General features: G+C 46.8%; 1 long non-coding RNA gene across 1 annotated transcript; it reads left to right on the top strand.

The window, feature by feature from the left end:
• The first annotated feature begins 2,634 nt into the window (after positions 1–2,634).
• LOC140601845 (uncharacterized) lies at positions 2,635–8,771 on the top strand. Its single transcript, XR_012004968.1, has 2 exons — positions 2,635–2,985; positions 8,647–8,771. It is a non-coding gene; the product is annotated as an uncharacterized lncRNA (long non-coding RNA).
• Positions 8,772–9,751: the final 980 nt, after the last annotated feature.

Here is a 9,751-nt window from a genome sequence, read left to right as displayed (position 1 = left end):
GGGGGGGGGGAGTTCTGAGGGCAGTAAGATGCTGCAGGGGCCCAGGCGTCACCTGTGTCTGCCCGAGCCGCAGAAGGAACACCACCAGTCTGAACCAGAACAGACACTAGGCTCCGGGCCTGTTGATGTGTCTGCGTGGGTCCATCCCTGGAAACAAATGTGCCCTGGCGGGGGGCCGGGTGTGGGCTCTGGGGGCACGGGGTGAATGAGGCCCCACCAGGCCTCCCTCCCACTTGTGCCCTGAACCTAAAACTGCTCTAAAAACTCGTCTTTCAACAATGTACCTGTAAGGTCTGCGGTTCTGACTGCATGGAAATTTTACCTCAATTTACAAACCCTCAAAACAACAATAAAACAAACAAAAAGAAGGAGAAATGCACCCCGCGGCTAGACACATGCACGCACGAATGCTCGCACCGGAGACCTGGGCCCACCCTCCGCGGAGCCTTATCAAGGCAAAGACGGGCTCAAGAGAACCTGTCAGGTCTCCGGACTGTCCTTCTAAATCCACGCGACACGGTCGCTTTTGCGGACTGCGCGGCCCTACTAGTTTTGATCCCACTTTCCTCTGACTGGTGAAGCCTCTGCCCCCAGTAAACCGGGGTCACCCCTGCTCCGCCTCGTCCCTCCCCGGCCCCCCTTCATTCCACTGTGGCCCAGGGTCCCCCATTAGCCTACGGAGAAGAAGCAGAGACAGAGGAGAGCAAGGAGAGGAGAGGCCACGGGCCTGGGAAGAGCAGATTCCGTCAGCGTGGGGGCCCCGGGGGGGCAGAGGGAAGGGGGTGCTCCAGGACCTTGGGAAACGGGGTCCCTCTTCCTGTCGTTAAGCAGGGAGCAAACTATGCACGGATCAGTGGTGAGAAGGCCCAGGGAGCAGGAGCAGCCCGGGAACCCAGGACCACCTAGGGGTGCACAGAGGTGGTCAGGGTCACCCGAGAAGGATGGGTGCACAGAGGTGCTCAGGGTCACCCCAACAAGGACAGGGGTGCACAGAGGTGCTCAGGGTCACCCCGAGAAGGATGGGGTGCACTGGGTACCCTGTAGTGCCCACTCGAAGGCTGAGATGTGGGGAAAGGAGGTGCCGGGAGCAGCTAAAGTGCAGGTACTTTGCAGGCGAGAAGGAAGGTTGAGCATCGTGAGGTGCCCACCTGGGCCGTCCCTGGGGGTGCAAATAAAAGGGTGGCCTGTGCCTGAGTCAAGGTGCAGAGGGGACCCCGAGGGCCACAGCCCGGGGCACATCCGTTCCCCGCGGCCGCCGGGTCTGGGTGATACTGGCGCTGGGTCTGTGCTCGGAAGCTGCCCCCCAGGTGTGCCCTCCCCCGTCTCCGCCCCAGGCCCCTCTTCCTGTGGGGGTGGCCCCTGTCTCTTTCATTCACAATTTGCTGTTAAGTGTCCTTGTCTACATTTCCAAATTTAATAAGAAAAGGTTTAAAATAGTCTCTGCACAGTGAAAACCAGAAAGGACTATAAAAGGTTAAAAATAACTTTGAACATGTTTAAAAATATAATTGCTTGGGATCCACAATCTGCGGCTCTCAGCTGGCTCTGCCGAATGCCAGCGCTTGCGCTCCGGGGCTCACGTCCCTTCATTGACTCTCAGGGCCCGGAGGCCACGCACGCGTGTCACCCACCCCGGAGTCACAGCGTCACCAGTCCGTGCACGGTTCTGCGGCGGGGTCGGCACTGGGAGCTCGGCCCGGGGCCGTGTTCTGAATCCCCTTCTTTATGCATTTTGGGTCTTGTGTGAAATTAAGTAGTTTCTCACTTTATTTCCCCCGAGGCAGGCCGAGCGTCCAGGTCCTCCTGTTGGCAGCATCTCCCGGGCCCGGCTCGAGGGCAAAGCCCAGCTGTGCCATCGCAGGAGGCGCCGGCCGTCACGCCGTCCCCACCCTCCGTCCCCACCCTCTCCCACTACACCCGTCCTCCCTGCAGAGGTCGAACTCGGGCTTTTCCCTTCATTGGCGAGAGAGGCCGCAGGCTCCCTCTCATGACACTGGACGGAGGACCTGGGTATGGCTGCAGCGTCGCCTGGACAGTAGCCTTACGGTTCATGACAGGCTGCCTAGGTGTCCGGCATCTTGGCTCCGAGAGGGACAGCGCAGGCAAGCGCGTGTCCCCCTGGCTCGTCTGGAGGTGCCTGCCGAGGAGCAACGAGCCCTTCAGCAGCCATGAGGAAGCCCAGGCTCAGCCTCTGAACGGGTCGGGCTGGGTCCAGGCGGGGACGATGGGTGCTCTGGGTTCAGTACTTGTCTCTTACCTGCGGGAGAACCGCAGGCGTATTATCAGGGAAGGTGGGGAACAGACGGACAACAAGCAAACACGCAGATTGGACGACGTTGCGCGCAGAAGAAAGCAAAATGATCAAAACCATCCTGAGGGAGGTCAGAGGTGGTGTCCGGTGAGAACAAGACGGTCTTAGAAACATTCAGAGGACGACAACACACCCTTGGATCCTGAATGTATTTCTCTATATAAAACAAAAGGTTAAGTCCGTAAAAGAGCCGGATGGTACCGTTGAGGAAATCTTTGGAATTTTAAGGCAAAGAGATGGAAAAGCCGACAGAGAAACTTAAGGTTCCGATGAGTCCCGGAGGCTCACTCGTATCATTAAATCAGAATTCTAGAATGAGAAGGCAGAGGAATTAGAGAGAAGGAAGTAACTGAATTGGTTACAGAGCGAAGTTCCAGAACCAGGAGATACGACTTTCCCGTTTGACAGAAAAAACCGAGGGCCCAGCACATTGGGGGGAGGAAATCTAGCCAACCTGGAGCCCTGGAAAGTTCCAGAACAGTGGTGAGCTGAGGACCAGGAGCACGAAGGGCCGGCCATGGAACCACGTACATTCCGCGAAGCAGCCCTGGCCCGGGAAGGAGAGCCAGCTTTTCACAGGGGATGATTTTCGAGGGGAAGTGCCACACGGAGCCAAATACCCGAACGGGGGACGGAAGACGGGGATCTTCGGATGTTATCAAACGTGTTCAAAGGTCTGTGCCTCCCAAATGCCCTTTCCAGGGGAGCCCCTGGCACATTCCCGTCGCCAAACTGGATGGGCCGGCAGGAAGGCCGCGGGGATGCAGGGGTGGGGGGAGGCATCCCCTGAGCGGTGGGCACGGCCGTGCTGGTGGCGTCTGTGTATCCGACGAGAGGGAACCCCGCGTCGGGTTGTGTCCCCAAGACTCAACCTGGTGTGTGTCTGAAAGCCTCGAGAGGAGACTCAGTATTGCATTGCTCAAGTAACAACCCGATAGAATACAAGGCAGTTATTAACTCTAGAAACATCGAAATCTTCTTTTAAAAGACAGATTTAGAGTCTGTCGTATGTGTCGCGTCAGTTGAATGTGCAGTCACAAAACCGTGAACACCACATCCCGATGTGGCCTGCAGTATAGACAGATCCTGGGGGAGGACTGGGGTTTACGGTACGTTCCGGAGGGGAGACGGGGCGAGTCGTGGGAAAGCAAGGCAACACGTGGGATGTGGAAACTTCAAGAGTGCACACTGACCCGTGACACGGGGACGTGGAGCCCCTGCAGAGCGTGTGAGCCGGAAGGGAAAAGCCTCTGCCTCCTGAACAACCTCCATGAAGATAACGGGCAAAACGGGCAACACGGACAGTTCACGCAGACAAGACAGAGATGCAGCTGGTGGAGCTGCTGGGACCCGACGCCAGGGCCCTTCCCCGGGAGCCCCGGCCTCGCTCCCCGGAACGCCGCACGGCACTTGGGCGCTCTCCTCGGGGGCCGTTTAAGCAGTAAAATCTCCAACAAAACCCACAAAAAAATGCCAAGATTGGACACTGCCTGTGCTGTAAACACACACTGTCCCCGGACAGGCCCGACGCCGGAAGGCAGGGGCAGCCTGGGGCTCGGCTTGGACGTGGGCCTCGCTGTGCGGATCTGCACGTAGCCCTGCAGCAAGGGCTGAAGGAGGGACTTCCGGTTGTGAATAAATTCTGGTGAGTGGGTGAATTCACGAATGCTTTGTAATAGGTTTTAAAATTGGGAAGTGTGAGTCCTCCTACCTTGTTTTTCCTTTTCAGGGTTGTTTCGGCTATTTTGGGGGTTCCTTACAATTTCATAAGAATCTCAGAATCACCTTTTTCCATTTCTGCAAAAAAAAAGGGGGGTCATGAGGATCTGGAATGGGGCTGCTCAAACCCACAGATCCCTTGCCATATTCGTAATATTGAGTCCTCCGGTCTGTGGAATGGGAGGTCTTTCCATTCGTGGAAGCCTCCTTTAATTTCTTTCAAGCAATGTTTTGTAGTTTCAGTGCCCAAGTATTTTACTTCTTTGGCTCAGTTTCTTTCACGCATTTTATTCATTGGGACTCGATTGTAAATGGAATTGCTTTCTCCATTTCCTTTCAGATTATTTAATGCTGGTGTGCAAAAACACAACTGATTTTTTTTTCTGTTAACCTCGTACCCTGCAATCTCGCTGGATTTGCTCTAATAATTAGCTTTTGATGTGCATTCTATACGATTTTCTTTTTTTTTAAGCTTTTATTTACTTATTTATTTGAGAGAGTGAGAGGTAGAAGCAAGTGAGAGAGAGAAAGAGTGTGCATGAGTGGGGGTAAGACGGGCGGGGAGGGGGAGGGAGAAGCAGCCTGTCCACTAAGCTGGAGGGAGCCGGGTGTGGGGCTGGGCTCCTGCCCTGAGCCAAGGCAGATGCTCAACCAGTTGAGCCACCCAGGCGCCCCTACAGGATCTTCTATTTATAGAACATGTCATCTGCAAACAGAGATAGTTTTACCTCTTTCCTTCCAATTCGAATGGCTTTTATTTCTTTTTCTTGCATAATTGCTTTGGCTAGGACTACAGCACAGCAGTGTGAAAGTGGGCATCCTGGTTTGTTCTGGTTTTAGACGGAGAGATTTGGTCTTTCACCAACAATTGTGAAGCTAGCTGTGGTTTTTTCAGTTGCCCTTTATCCTGTTAAAGGCGTTCTCTGCCATTCCCAGTTTGCTGAGTATTTTTTAGCGATGATGAAAGGATGTCGAATTTTAGCAGATGCTTTTTCTGTGTCTATCAAGACAATCACGCGGGTGCGTGCTGTTTGCTTCGCCCTATCAATGTGTTGTAATTCGTGATTGATTTTCTTGCATCGCTGGGATAGATTCTACTTCATCCAATCCTTGCGTCACGTATAACCCTTCCCGTGTGCCAGGGTTTGGCACACCGGAAGGCACTGCTACTCCGTAATGTTCACGCCTTTGTCAGGTCACTGAGCTTGAGCTTTATCTGATGAGTCCAGGTCAAGGCCAAAACCCGGAGCTATCTTAACTGTTAGTTAATAACTGCTGGGTATAGCTTTGCTAGTTGGACATTTCAGAGAAGTGGAAATTAATCACATTAAAGTTAGCATACGAAAAATAGATTTCTGTTTCTAGGACTTTTTTTCAGTTCCATAATAGATTTTTAACTATACCGCGTCAGCAAGTCTGTGATCCTGCAGTGAATTCACACCAAATTTATCCAAGTTTAAAAAATAAGAATACTAAAACATTTGTCATTGTTATCGAACCTCATATTTAGAACATAGGGATGTGTGAAATCTGATTTTTTTTAATCTGATTTCATACAACATCAATATCTCTCCCTTTCTCTCTCTCTCTCTCTCTCGCTCTCTCTCTCTCTTTTATTTTTTTACCAATAGTGATTTATAATAAAATTTAACTTTGAAATATTTTTCTCTAGATAAATAGTTCCTAAGCATTACTGTTTTTGTTTGGTGTGTATCAAAGGCATAACTTATTGACTCACCATGGACTCCTGCATTTTCTCTATAATATTGTCTTCAGCTATTGAGTTAATTTTCTTTCTGTTAGTTCTTATTTTTCGTTTGAATTACAAAAGTAATAATTTTCTATAGTTATGTCTCAGTAATATAGTTTTTACCAAAAATGGTATAATTCTAGAGATAGTTGCTACATTTTCCCAAGATACTCTTTAAAAACTCATGATACGTGTATATGAAGTTATGTCCATTTTTACAAAACTCATGTCTTTTCTCTGCTCATTTGCTTTTGGAGATATTAGAGTGTAGAATTCTTATTTCACATTTAAAAAGTGACCTCTCTGGGAATCCCTGGGTGGCTCAGTGGTTTAGCTCCTGCCTTCAGCCCAGGGACTGATCCTGGAGTCCCGGGATTGAGTCCCACGTCCGGCTCCCTACATGGAGCCTGCTTCTCCCTCTGCCTGTGCCTCTGCCTCTCTCTCTCTCTGTCTTTCATGAACAAATAAATAAATAAATAAAATCTTTTTTTTTTTTAAAGTGATCTCTTCCACTAAAAGATGAAAATCCAAGACTTTTAAATTTTTTATATTTTAGATAATCATCATTAAAAATTGACTTATTGTAGCATACAACTGTTGCTATTAAGATAACTCTAATAATTAAAATTAATATATATTTATAGCAGTCTGTTTTTAACCCCCTTTTTGGTGTTAGCACAGTGTATTGCAGATGACGGTTACTGTCGTGACTGCAAGAGCGTGGGCTCCATCAGGCCTGGGGTCGGTGGGCCGGCCGGTGCAGGGCTGCATGGGCGAGTCCCCTCCTTCCTCCTGTTGTCCCTTCTCCTTCTGGTCTCCTTTCCTTGCTTCTTGTCTTGTTTGTTTCTCTTCGTTTCTCCTGTTTTCCCCTTCTTCCTTCCTTCCTTCCTTTTTTCTTTTTTTCACTCACATTTGTTGAATAAAAAGCATATAGCCTTAAGTAGTGATTTTATATCGCATCCATCCATCCATCTCATCCATGAGATGATCCATCTCATCTCATCTAACATAATTTAAAGTATGTGTGTGACCATATCCTGAAATGCTATATTATCTGCCTGCTGGATTAAGTTGAGTTAAGAACTCTAAAAGTTCTGCAGTGCCTCGAGGTCATTGCAGATATTGCTTGAAATACTTCCCTTTTCACAATACCTATGTACTCCTTATATAGTATTTTGCAAAGAAAAAAATTAACATAATTGAGAATACAATGGAAGCACTTCGATAATTCTGATTTGTTACCAGAGGAAAATGTGATGCTGCTTTACATTTCTGGTTACATCACTCTTAGGTTGACTATTGTTTTGACAGCTGAGGTAAGGCTGCCTTGGTATCAGAAGACACTAAAAGCAGTTTATATCCAAGAGGGCACTGAGGGTGGGATGGGCACCCCCAAACAGCAGGTAATTCTGCAGCTTCCCTAGAAGTGAGTCACAGCCAGCAGCAGCACTTGTTCAGGACATCTCCTTTGGTCACCAGGACCCTGCGTGCTGCACACTTGCCTGCATGAGCTGCTCGGGGCCTGGGAGACCTTGCTCTTCTCCAGCAAGTTGCTTGCGAGGAAAGGAAGTCCCTGAATCCACACGCCGGTGTCAGCGGCTGGGTGTCAGATCCCACAGATCTGCTGCCCCCTCACCCCGATCCCTTTCTCCAAGGGCGCAGGCTCGGAGGCTCCATTGCTTCATCAGGCGCAATTTACCAAAGCGGTAAAAAAACACACCGCCCGCCCGTATGTCCCTGAAACAAGATGAAAGTTCTTCATGAAAATGCTCTGCAAACGTGGGGTCTGTAGTCCTGGAACAAGTATCCAGGTTTCATCCCTCATATCTAAGCAGGGAAGAATCTTTCTCCAAGCCTGGTTGAGGGAGAGAAATTACCTGATTCATCGGGAATATAATGATTCCCTTTGAAGAGCAGATTTTACTTGCAGTCTGACAGGACGGTAGAGGATGGAGCGGGGGAAGGAGAACAGAGAGGAAGCCGGCGACTGGACTCACCAGCTGGCCTTCATCACTGGTCAGTGTCTAAGGAATTTAAATATATTTAAATGCAGGGAACACAGGAGATCCCTGGGGGGCTCAGCGGTTGGGCACCTGCCTCCAGCCCAGGCCGTGATCCTGGGGTCCCGGAATCGAGTCCCGCGTTGGGCTCCCTGCACGGAGCCTGCTTCTCCCTCTGCCTGGGTCTCTGCCTCTCTCTGTGTCTCTCATGAATAAATAAATACAATCTTTAAAATAAATAAGTAAATAAATAAATAAAATAAAAAACAGCACTTAAAAAAAAATCTAACCCTTCCGTGGTCAAACAATGCCAACTACCAGTTATAAAATAAGTAAGTCCGAGAAGATCTTAAAAGTTCTCATCACAAGAGAAGGTGTGTAACCGTGAGGAATGGATGGTAACCACACCTGCTGGAGGGATCATTTGGCAACACCTGCACCCATCAAACAATTATGTTGTCCATCCGGAGCTAACACAAAGCAGTATGTCAATTATATCTAAATAAATAAAATGTTAGAGATTCCTTGGTCTTTCACTTACGCTTAATGCTTTTAAATTCATGTTACTTCTTGGAAGACACCAGGTGATGAGTATTTGTATGTCTTGAGTCTGTTCTTAGCACGATCCCTTTATTTGTTCATCGGTTGCTGTTCCATCGTAATACTTTCTCAATCCTTAAAACTTTAAAATACATTTTAATGTCAGTTATCCAAGTGTCAACTTATTGTACCTTAAATATGCTTTTAGAATGAATTTTTCTCTCTTTCTGTAAATGAGCTTAGGTTTGTTCTGTCAGATTATATGGGAAGAATTGATATCCTTATCGTATTTTGTTTTAATTTGAGACCTCTCTCCATTTATCCAGGTCTTCGAGAGTTTTCCCCCATCCACCAATGACGGTCCTCCATACAGATCCTCACATGGATGCATGTGCAGTCCTGCGTACTGTATACTTTTGTTGCAGTCATTAAAAGATTCTTTTCCATCATACTTTTTGATACCAGCCCTGAGATTTCTCACATTTACCCGTGTCTGACCACCGTATCTCATTACTAATTTCCAACATGCTCCCTTGGGCTTTGTAGGTAAATAATCTCAAGACCTTCTTGAGTAAATGTAAGGATTGGACATAATTTTTGTCATCACCTTGGCACAGAGGCCAGAATATACATTTCATTGTAGCTGTTATTTACACTAAGTAATTGTGATAATATTGGGCATTTTAAGGAAAAAAGGATCCTTGCTTATTTGTTTTTTAAGAATGAATTTCTTGTATTAGTCCGACATTAAGTTTTTCCATGATGGTTTGCAACTGATTTTTTTAAACCCAATTTTTATATAAACAGAAGATTTTTCCCCATAAGTAGATGCTGGATTTTATTATAAAGCAGTTTTATGATCTCTATAAATAATGTTTTTCTTTGGTCAAGGGTTGTGATGAATTTTGAGGATGCATATATTAGTATTAAACTATCCTTACATTTTTATGTAAATACTGCTTCATCAAAATGTGTGATTATATTAACATACCTGGTACTAAATTAGTAAATACATTATATATAGGGTTTATGTCTCTAGGATGGAAAACACTCTTCATAATGTTTTCTAATGAAGTGATTTTGCACTTTCTTTTATATCATAAATGGCTTTTGAAAAATAATTATTTAAAAAAAATAATAATTATTTTTGCTTATTTTTAAAGAATTAGCATTTGAATCATATACTTTGTCATTTTTCTGTCTTCTAATTCTTTTTTTTTGTTTTATTTTTCAAATGCTGTCCTCACTCTGTGTCATAATTCATTAATTGCATGCTTAAAGCTAATAATAAAATATTATTGACTAGTATTTTAGGCGCTATTTATTGACGGTGTAATTATACTACTGGCTATTTGTATTAAAGTCATTTTAGCCTGTGTTCCTGTAATAGTCACACTCAACTTGACAACGTTCTATTCTTAAAACCTATTT

This window comes from Canis lupus, chromosome 12 (genome assembly GCF_048164855.1).
Source record: "Canis lupus baileyi chromosome 12, mCanLup2.hap1, whole genome shotgun sequence".
Classification (NCBI taxonomy): domain Eukaryota; kingdom Metazoa; phylum Chordata; class Mammalia; order Carnivora; family Canidae; genus Canis; species Canis lupus.
Note: the sequence above shows the minus strand (reverse complement) of the source record. Positions and strands in the feature narration are given on the sequence as shown.